The 11083-nt window shown below is 41.9% G+C and overlaps 2 pseudogenes; one reads left to right on the top strand and one right to left on the bottom strand.

The window, feature by feature from the left end:
- Window positions 1-67: 67 nt before the first annotated feature.
- On the bottom strand, window positions 68-528 carry LOC104983696 (annotated as a pseudogene).
- A 3011-nt stretch (window positions 529-3539) lies between these two features.
- On the top strand, window positions 3540-5431 carry LOC104983694 (annotated as a pseudogene).
- The last annotated feature ends 5652 nt before the right edge of the window (window positions 5432-11083 follow it).

Below are 11083 nucleotides of genomic sequence, written 5' to 3' on the forward strand. Positions count from 1 at the left end.
TCTGAGCTAGGACACGAGTCACTGAGAATCAGGTTCCTACTTATTCCTGAGTTTTCTTAGGAACCAGTTAACACAGAAAGCGCCTCGTGATTTCCACTCTGACAGTTTCCCAGCCCCAGTCACTGTGTTCGTTCTCTTTCAGGTAGACATGAATGCCCTGGAAATACCTCTTCACGGCCAGTGTGGGGCCCGTCCTTCCCACTGCAGAGTCTTCCTCTTCCATCACCTGCCCCAGGCAGGCATCAAGGTCGTCCAGCTGATGATGGAGTCCAGTGCGGAGATGCTCCAGGCGGGTGGTGTCCCAGGCAGCAGAGGAGCGCTCTGTGTGGAAGAGGTTGAAGCTCTGCTGGAGCATCTCGTGGAGCACAGAGAAGGCCTGGGCCTCTGGAGCTGGCCGCCACTCACCTGCTCCTGAGGGAATCTGAAGTCTTTCCTGTAGCCCAGACAGGAAAGAGAGAGATTGTGTTTATTTGATGCAAATGTGAAGGTCTCCTGCTTTTCCAAGTCAAGGTTCTGAGGCAGTTCATGGATTCAGAGGAAGAGATGGGGTTAGAGATGAGCATCATCAGTATCATCATTGAGGAGATGAAGAACCATTGGTCAATTCCTCAAGGAAGCATTCCGATTGAGATGAGCGGTTGTGAGCTTTGTTTCATCTTCATTTCATCTAAGGATCTTCTGTTGTGTGCCTCTTAAATATTAAGTCCAAAATGTTCATATTCTGAGTTTACCAAGATACATGTACTACCTCATTTTGGGCTTGCCTTTCACTTCAACAGCCTGGAAATCAGTCATGAGTTTCTGCTCTTCTGTATCCTTACATTGAAGTAAAATGTATTCATTAAAAAAGTAGATGTTCTAATTCCATGGAATGCTTATTATGTCAGTAACCTGGAACTAATGATATATTAAGAGCTATTGGATCTTTCTTCCTGATGCTAAGATCAACTTTTAAGGAAACTTTGTTAGACTTCTTTGTCAAATCTTTTGCTCCCTCTGCATATTCCTCTTTAAAAAATTGATCAGACGTGAAAAATATCTGAGCTTTATGCATGGATATCACCTTATTCTCTTCAGCAGAACTTTTAATTTGTCAATTTTGGTTGTATTTACTCTCCATAACTGAGGAAATTACTAAACATTTATTATGTGCCAATCAAAATGCTGAGCTTGTTACAGAGTCCAAGTTGCTCTGCTTGCAGCTGGGTAAATCAATGAATCCAAGACGAGGTGTTGGGAGCAGGAAAGGGCTTTATTCGGGAACTGGCTGACTGAGAAGAGGAAAGGCTAGTGCCTCAAAATAACCATCTTGTGGGGGTCCTGGGTATCAGACTCTTTTATGAATCAGACATGGGGGGAGGTGAGGAAACAAAGTAAAGGACGTTTAATTCCTGAAAATATCTCCCAGAGCAGCCAGCAAGCCTCAGGTAGGAGAATGTGTTAGTTGCACTTCCTGATATTCATTTCATGGGTGGTGTGAAATGGAATATCTCATGTCATGTCAACAAACAAAGATGTCATATCTATCTGTGATTCTGGCCTTCCCAAATGTGAATTTCTGGGACAAAAACAATTGAAGTCACAGAAGCAGATCCAGTGTAAATTCAAAATTAACCCTTCCTTATAACCCTTGGTTATAAGCCTATAACCAAGATGATGAATCCTCCAAAGTCACTCTCATGAAAGTAAAATGTAACCACCGCTCCTGTCCAAGTGTTCAAGTGGTGAGACTGTGCCTTTTTTATCCCAGGCCATTGGCCTTGCCATGTTCAAGCAACCCACTTTTTTATTAGTTCCTTTTATACGGTTTTCATATTGCTACCTCTTCTTTGACATTTGTATTTCAGTTTGTAAAAGCTGTGCTAATGCTCCTACAATCTTTTCTATTTCCACTTTGAGGTTTATGGCAAAAACAGGAACAGAAATGTAAATGAAAAGAACAGTTAATGTATTTCCTCAGCGATTTTTCAAGAGATCAAAACTTTCCACTCATTGAACATTCCTAGAAAGTAAAAGTAAGCAGTGAATGAAGACGTAACCCACAAAGGTAAAGTAAATGATGTAATGAAAAAACTGTAGTGACGTCTCTGTCCAAATGACAAACGTCACTTAACTACAGAAACAGGGATGAAGAGCTCTACGGAGTGACAGATTGCAGACCAGCTTATGTGAAATGGTTAGCTGCAGACAGAGCCTGGGGAGGGTAGCAGGCTCTTAGGCACAGTGTTACCTAAAAGGATAGTGGACGGCTTTGCTAACTCCCAGTGTCTACTTATTTATCTTTATTTGTCTGTTTACATTTCTCACTCTTCGTGGATGTTAATGGATTCTGAGGATGTAAACCTATTAACTTACCCTGAAAAGAGACTGGGGTACAGACTGGACGGTCATTTTATTCATGTGTGAGGGGTCAGCTATTAGTTGGAAGCTACTAGATGTAGTGTTTGGACAGCACATCATGTTCATGCAAGAGATGAGATTAGATGTTATAATGTTGACCAGTGAGCTGAGCATTAAGGGAAGGGAAGCAGGTCATCTCAGGGAAATTCTATCCAGTTTCCATAGTTGGATGTGTGAATTTTATGCCTCGTGGGAACAGCTAACAGATACTGAAATCTTATGTGTCCAAGCATTGTCAGAAGTACGTTATGTCCTACAATCTTCAGAAAAATCCAGAGAAACTTATATGATTATCAGTTCCATATAAGAGGAGACAACCGTAGTGCCGAAGGTCACACAGGCAGTGCAGGCTGCAGCTGTGACATCAACCCAGGAGTCTTGCCCCCATGTCCACTGTCTCATGCACCGGACCGAGCTGTCTGCTCTGACAATGTGCTTCCTATTTTAGAGGAACACTTAGTAAGGTCTTCCTTTCCAGTTCCTATTCGTCATTGTAACAAAAGTGCCATTCGCTCATTCCAGGGACATGACAGTCATTAGATGACAGCTGAGTACACAGTTCCCTTTGCACCTGATAAGTTCCAATCCTATATTTCAAGTGGTGTTACGTTGACATCTACAGAGGAGCCTGGCAGATTATGGCAATTAAACAACAACTCTGAGAGTCTCTGCTTCCACCTGAGATAATATTTTGAGAAATTATCCAGAAAGTTAAAAAATCCATTTAAATTTACTCTTACTCTCTTTGTTTGCAGATTATCATTTTCTGAAACAGTCTTCAAATACTAGGTCTACTCAAACTTTTGTGTGTATAGTTCTCTTAGAACTACTTCTGGGACAGAGCTGAAGCTCCAATACTTCAGCCGCCTGATGGGAAGAGCCCAGCACTGGAAAAGACCCTGATGCTGGGAAAGATTGAGGGCAGGACGAGAAGGGGACGACAGAGGATGAGATGTTTCGATTGCATTGGATCGACTCAATGAACATGAATTTTAACAATCTCTGAGAGATAGAGAAGGACAGGGAAGCCTGGCGTGCTGTAGTCCATGGGATCAAAGAGAGTGGACACGCCTTAGTGACGAACAACAATGGGACAGAGACCCCTCGGTGCACTTCCTCTGGGACAGACACCTTCCTGGATTCCCCACATGTGCCATTACTGCCTTTAGGGAGCTTACAATCTATCAGGGCAGTCAAATGTTACATAATTAGATGCATTACTTAATTACAACTGTGCATAATGTAGCTAAAGGAGAATGCTTAAGGTTAATGAGGAATCAAGTGGAGGCTGAAGAGTAGAGTGCTCAAGTACCACTTATGCAGTTAATCCTGACTGTTAGCAAGTTAAGTACTCTCTCTGAGTTTTCAGTTTCCTTATTTGCAAACATGTCAATAATTAGAGTAATTATCTCATAAGGAAGGTGTGAAGACGACTGTCAAATTTATTAAAAACACTTTACTGAGAGGCTGCATGTAAAAATTTCTGTCATTTGTATAATTACAAATTATCTGTACCTTATAGAATTGGTAAAGACATGCCATTACAAGGATTGAATGTAATTGCAACCTCAGTATCCCTGAGTGTATGGTAGATTATCACTTCCCAGGGAAATATTTAAGGAGATGAGATTATCTATATTATCTCACAAAGACTGAAGCAAAGTATCCTGTGAAATATAGTGGTAGAGGCGAAAGAGAAATAAACCCAGGCAAACATGAATGTTTTAGGACAACCAGCACCTTAAAAAGTGCCTTGTGAATTATAGTTGCAAAATAACTCATTTTAAACAAATGATATCAGTGATATTGTTCCCTATAATGTCTCCAGGGAGCTTAAGGCCTACTCAGGTGATATTGTAAAGGTACAATCACAACTGAAATTTTTTAAAGAAGGGAGAAAAGGGTAAAATAGGAAAAAATGAGAAAAATCAAAAGCTTCTCTCATAAGCTCTTTCCGTACTGAGCATTTCTTGGTGACCTGGAAAAGCCACGTTTTGTATGAATATTTCTTCCTTCTCTGACATTGATGAGACTCTTCTCCCAGGAACAACTAAGGAGGTGTAAAAAGCATAACATACGGCTGTGTAGTAGCTATCAACCCCAGTGGCACGAATGATTTGATGTCCCCCACCTAGGCACTCATGGAAAAATTATCGCTTGTATTGATTTCATTACAAAGAGTAGAAAAAGAAAGGAAAGGGCAAACTGTGGAAAAACCCAGAAAATGAAAGTTTCTCTACTCACTCTTTAAGAGCCACCCATCACCCCAAGCCCTCAGACCTTGCCTAGATCTCCCCTGCAGGCAGTCCTGCGAGCCCCCAGCATCCCAATGGCCCTCCTCGTCTCTGTGCTGCTGGCCCTGGTGATGCTCTGCTCTAGCCCCACGTGCTCCCTGGGCTGTGAGCTGCCTGCGAGCCACGGCAATCTGGAAAGTTTCACACGTTGGAGTCAGATGGAGAGAGTGCCCATTGTGTCCTGTCTGAGGGACAGGACTGACTTCAGATTTCCTCAGACCCTGGTGCACGGGACCAGGCTTGAGAAGACAGAAGCCACAGCTGTTGTGCACGAGTTGCTCCAGCAGACTTTCCAGCTCTTCAGCACCACGGGCTCTTCTGCAGGTCGGGACAGAGCCTCCTGGACAGATTCCTCGTGGGACTTGATCAGCAGTTGGAGCACCTGGACACGTGTCTGAAGGAGGGAAGGACACCGGAATAGTCACCTCTAGGGAGTGAAGACTCCAGATTGGCTGTGAAGAGTTACTTCCAGCGAATCTGTGTTTCTCAAAGAGAAAGAATAGAGCCGCTGTGCCTGGGAGGTTGTCAGCGTGGAAATCAGAAGGTGCTTGGTCTTTGCCAATGAGCTCACTGGAAAACTCAGGAAATAAAGAAGGTGTTGAATGTGAAAACGGTTCATCTGGTCAACTAAATGGCTATTTTCTAAGACTCAAAGTGCAACCTTTAACTATTTTGTGTCAGATGACATATAAGTAATAGCTAATATATGGGATTATTTAAATGTACGTTAAATGTTTTGTTACCATAACTGTTTAAAACAGATTTAAGAACTCATTTTTCATATCTTAAAGAGTTGTAATATTTATTTATTTAAATTATTGGAAATATTTACTCTGTTCATAGCATTTAAATCTTTATCATTCATAAGATATTTGCTTTGTACTATATTTTTTATGACTACTCTTGTTTTTCACTTGAGAAAATAAAAGTTATTTGAAAAAACAAATTGACTTGCACATATCTTTGAATAAAATCTAACCCAAAGCCTGATTCTACAAGATAAACCTATACTGAAGTCACCTGAATAAAAAGGGAATGGGGTTACCCACCCTGGGTCATAGAAAGAACAATGGACAATGTGAGGAGGGATTGAATGTGATTCTTGAGACATTGATCAGAGGTGGGAGGGAGATGAGTGGAGGAGAGCCCAGGTCATGGACACAGTTTCCTGCTTGGGGCCTGTAAGAATCGGATCTCCTTCAAGGATTAGTGGAGAACCACATACATCATGCGGAGAAGGCACTGGCGACCCACTCCAGGACTCTTGCCTGGAGAATCCCAGTAATGGGGGAGCCTGGTAGGTGCAGTCCTTGGGGTCGCTGAGTCGGACACCACTGAGCAACTTCACTTTCACTTTTCATTTTTATGCATTGGAGAAGGAAATGGCAACCCACTCTACTACTCTTGCCTGGAGAATCCCAGCTACGCAGGAGCCTGGTGGGCTGCCGTCTCCGGGGTCGCACGGAGTCCAACACGACTGAGGCAACTTAGCAGCAGCAGCACATACATCATAGGAGGTCAATCTGCATATGTGGAATGTAGGATCCTGGAGTAGGATGTGGAAGGGAGAGTAAGTTTTCTACACTTGGCCACTCCTGAGAAGAGAGTCTTCCTAAATTGTTCAAATGGAGGCAAGAAGAACAAGGCAGCCTGGGGATTGCAGAGTCAGCTAAGAGATGTGAGAACCAGTAGCTGTCATGATAAATGTGACTCTAAAGAAGTAAAGAGGGTTTCTTAAGCTTATTTATATATATTAAACACACACATGTGATCGCTAAACTTTTAAATAACTCATACAAAGGAATGCATACCCTTGACTTCTTGGAGGATGCATCGTAATCCTATACTGTTAACAATTTAGTGGGTATCCTTCCAGACATTTTCATACGTAGTTAATAAATCTATACATATGGACATACTAATGTATATCACATAAATATCCATTTTTCATATACTTCAGTTTCTCATTTATTTATATTTCCTTGCAAATAGATCTTTGAGATTTTTCATTTATACATAAAAATAGGTTGCCTAGTTATAAATTGCTGCATTATGTCTTAAATGCAAAATTAAGATAATCATAAAGGCTTATCTTGAAAGTGTGGTAAGATTAATTGCCTTAATTTATAGCACATGCTCACAATGGTACCAGACACTTCCCAAGTGCTCCTTACGTATTAACTCTTTGGGTTTGAATCTTGTTAGAAGATTATTTCCTGATGTTCTGGGTCTGTGCTCAGGAAGATGAGGCAGTTTCCAGAGAGCTGTTCAGAGACAGATTCCTGCAGCTCACCCACCACTCAGTGAGAGGGGAAATAGCCATTCACTGGGATGACGAGGCCAAGCCTGTTGCAACAATACCCAGAGTTCTAGACGGAAACATTCCTACCTGGCACACAGGCCAGCTGTCTACAAGGACTCACCCCCACCCTCACTGGATTCTTTTGTTTTCCCTGGACTTTAGGAGCTCAGAGTTTCAGCCAGGAAGCCACAGGCGTCTGGCAGGCAGTCAGGACGATCCTCTGCTCTGGGCACTCAACTCAGCCAGGAGGCCAGGCCAGAGGGGATTCCCAGGCTGGATCCTGAAATCCCGTTTGGCAGCTTGCATTTAGTTTCCTTTTCACTTCTTGCATCAACTTCATTGCTATTTTTGCCTTCTGGGATTCATTACGCAATCTCTGATGATGTAACAAAATTCAAGTCACTTGTCAGTTTTGAGTATGCAGATGGCTTTGCTTTGCGCTGTTTCTCTTTAAGGAAGATTCAGAAACCGCCTCAGAGAAAAGGAAACTAACCCAGAACCCACATAGTGGGACTTGCTCACCTGTCAGCAGAGAGCCTCTGAGGCTTGTTCAGCAGCTGCAGCCAATGTGTTGTAATTTTAACGGTTTTCTCAACCTTGGGTTAGCCTGACTCACTGCACCCCCGATAGTGATTCTGAGGATTAAAGTCCAGCTCAGAGAATGGCCTGGGATCTGAAGTAAAAGCAGGGTTGATGCTGACGGGCACGTTCTGAAAGGGCAGGTCTGAGTGTCCAGCAGCAGTGGGTCCTGGCAGCAAACAGTGAAAACAAGGCCTGGGCTGCTTCTGCCTGTTCCTGGGCCATCGACTCTCTGATGGGCACATCCTGAGAGTGACAGGGGAGCACAGTGTGGGATCCTCTGGTTGGGTATGTTCTGGAGGAGTTAGGAGAGCTAGCCAGAGAGGCCTTCAGCCGAGTACCTGGTTCCAGCTGCATCCTGAAGTGAGCTAGAAAAAAAGTGCACAATGAGTCTATCCAAGGCCTGTGACAAGATGTGCAGGGTGTGAGAAAGGGGAAGAGAGAAGAGTACAACCAGGGGCACTTAGATCTCTCTGCATATTGTCCCTCTCCACACCAGGTGGGAGGCCTGAGCAGGGGCATTGGGCCTACCACCAGTTGTTGGCTGTGAGCACAGGGCAACCCCAGCCTGGGCAGAGTCAGCCTCAGGTGCTGAGAGAGGGGGAGAGCGAGGCCACAGCTGGAAGGTGGGAAGACACGCTCTTCCCTCAAGCTGGAGACAGACTCTCCATTGTGGTCCTGAAGCTTCACAGGAGCTCTCTAGGTTGCCAAACAAAATGTCTCCAGTTAGGTTGGCCCATTTTTACAATTTGTATACACTTATACAAATGGTTGGTTTTCTTTTGAGTTGAGTTTCTCTTACTCACTACTATGTTTGTGCATTTATTGTGCTTCTTACATCTTGTTATTAACAACCCTATTATAAGCCTAGACAACAACTTATTTGTTTATGCCATTTTAAGGGATTTTACATCATTTCGTGTTTGGTACTGTTATCAATAGTGCTGGTATAAGTATTCTTTACTTATATCCTGATGCATATTCACTTGATTTTTTTCCCAGGCTGATTGCTGCAGTTACTAGATCATAGGCTATGCATATTTCAACTATGCTACAAAATGTTTTTAATTTACAATTTAGACACCAAGTAGCAGTTGCTGTATATGAACATCACCCTTGACATTTTCAATCCTTTAAAATTTTTATTTGCAGGCAATATACATTCATTTAAACATTTGAAACTCCAACCAAATACTTTTAGATATAGCATTTGTAAACTTAGCCAGATTAAAAACCAAAATTATTTTGTTATGTGTTTGTGTATGAAAAGGCAAGGAAAACCGAGTCCATTAAAAAGTAGAAAACAATGAAAAAACTGTTTCATTCATTCTTGCAACAACACTAAATAATAAATATGTTGAAAAAAAAAAACACCCCAGAAAGAATGTGAAAAATATATAATCCAGCCATTAGTTAAAGTTTATTGAGAGACATTTTAAAAATAGTCCAATAAGTTGGCAGCATTTGCTTCTTTTGTTTATGAAGTGGTTAAGAAACATTTCTAAATAAATATTTGCTCATTAAATGACAGTGTGAGTCTCAGTAGGAGGTGGCCTTGGCAGTCTCCTATTGTAGACTCTGTATTCCCTTCTCACTGATGCTGACCACCTCATCACATGCTTACATGTCTTTTGCTCTCTCAGAAAAGATTTAGTTGGACAAGTTGCTTAATGTTTATTGATCATCAAGATTGAAAAAGTAAGACAATCTGAATGGAACAGAGAAACCTTCTATTTTTCATTAGTTTCTGGCCATCTAGTTTGAATCAAATTTCAATTATAGACTTGTACTTAGAGGCCAAAAGTGAAGGTAATTGGGCCTGTCAATGCTACATTAAAAGGATTAAAGTCTGGGATTCCCTGGTGGGCCAGTGGTTAAGAATCCACCTGCCAATGCAGGGGACATGGGTTCCACCCCCGGCCAGGGAGGATTACCTGTGCTGTGAGGCAACTAAGCCTGTGCACCCCAACTACTGAGCCCGTGCCCTAGAGTCTGTGCTCTGCAGCAAGAGAAAGCTCCACAGTGAGAAGCCTGAGCACCTCAACTAGAGATCAGCCCATGCTTGCTCCAACTAGAGAAAGCCCACCTGCTGCAACAAAGAGCCAGTCCAGTCATAAATTAATTAATTAAAAATTACCTAGTCTACACTTTATTAAGAACTCCTTAATGCCTCTTCCCCACCCCCCACCCCCTCACACACACAGTCTGGTTGGAGCAACTTTTTATTTATTTTCTTATTTTTGGTTCTGAGACTGGTGGGATCTTAGCTCTCTGACCAGGAATTGAACTCGGGCCTGCTGCCCTGAAAGCATAGAGTCCCAACCACTAGATCTCTGGGGAATTCCCAGATCTCCTTCATTTTTTACCTAATGTTCTTTTTCTGTTCTGGGATGTCATTTAGGATGCCCCATTACCTTTAATTGCCACGTCTTCTTAGGCACCTCTGGCTATGACAGTTTCTCAGTAGTAGACATTTTATGTTATTGTCAATGGTATCATTTTTAAATGTCATTTTCCAACTTTAAGCTCATATAAAATGAAGTGGTTGATTTTTAATATTGATCTTGTTTTCCTACTGCTCCCTCCATCTTGAGCTGTGTTGGTCACCATGGAGCCGACAACCCCATGTGGCCAACTGAGTGCTTGCCTAGTCCAGCCTGAGCTGTACTGTGACTAACAGCATGCACTGTATTTTGAAGGCACTATGAAAAAGAAGAATGTAACTGTCTCACTACTAATTTTGTATTGTTTTATGTTGAAGTGATAACATTTAGATATATTGTTAAAGAAAATATACTGTTCAAATTAACTTTTTTCTTTTTACTCTTTTGATGTGGCCTCCAGAAAAATTTAAATTGCACATTCATATAAAAAGAAGTGGTCTTTTAATTTCCTAGCTGCAGTCACCATCTGCACTGCTTTGGAGCCCTAGCAAATAAAGTCTGTCACTGTTTCCATTGTTTCCCCATCTATTTACCATGAAGTGATAATGAGTTTGAACAAACTCTGGGAGGTCTGAAGGACAGGGAAGCCTGGCATTCTGCCTTCTATGGGGTCGCAAAAAGTCGGACCTGACCTAGCAACTGAAAAACAACAAGAAGGTTGATAAAGTTATGTGATGTCTTGCTCCTTATGGCTAAGGCCTCCAAAAAAATTCAGAACAACTTAATTTAACATCATTCTGTTTTGTTTTTTATATACATTATTTTTTCTTTTACTTAAATATATTTATTTTTAGTTGAATGATAATTCTTTACAATATTGTGTTGGTTTCTGCCATATATCAACATGAATCAGCCACAGGTATATGTATATCCCCTCCCTCTGGGACCTCCCTGCCCCCACCCCCGCCTCTAGGAACATCACTCTATTTTAGATAGAAAAAAATAGGTACCTTTTTGAAAATCACAAACTGCAAGTATTATTGTTTGGTAAGAGCAGATTTCTGAATTAAACCTAATTCTTATGAAAAAGAAAAGTCTTACAAACAAGGCCCCCTCTCCCCAAA

Source organism: Bison bison, unplaced genomic scaffold, assembly GCF_000754665.1.
Source record: "Bison bison bison isolate TAMUID 2011002044 unplaced genomic scaffold, Bison_UMD1.0 scf7180017863214, whole genome shotgun sequence".
Lineage (NCBI taxonomy): Eukaryota > Metazoa > Chordata > Mammalia > Artiodactyla > Bovidae > Bison > Bison bison.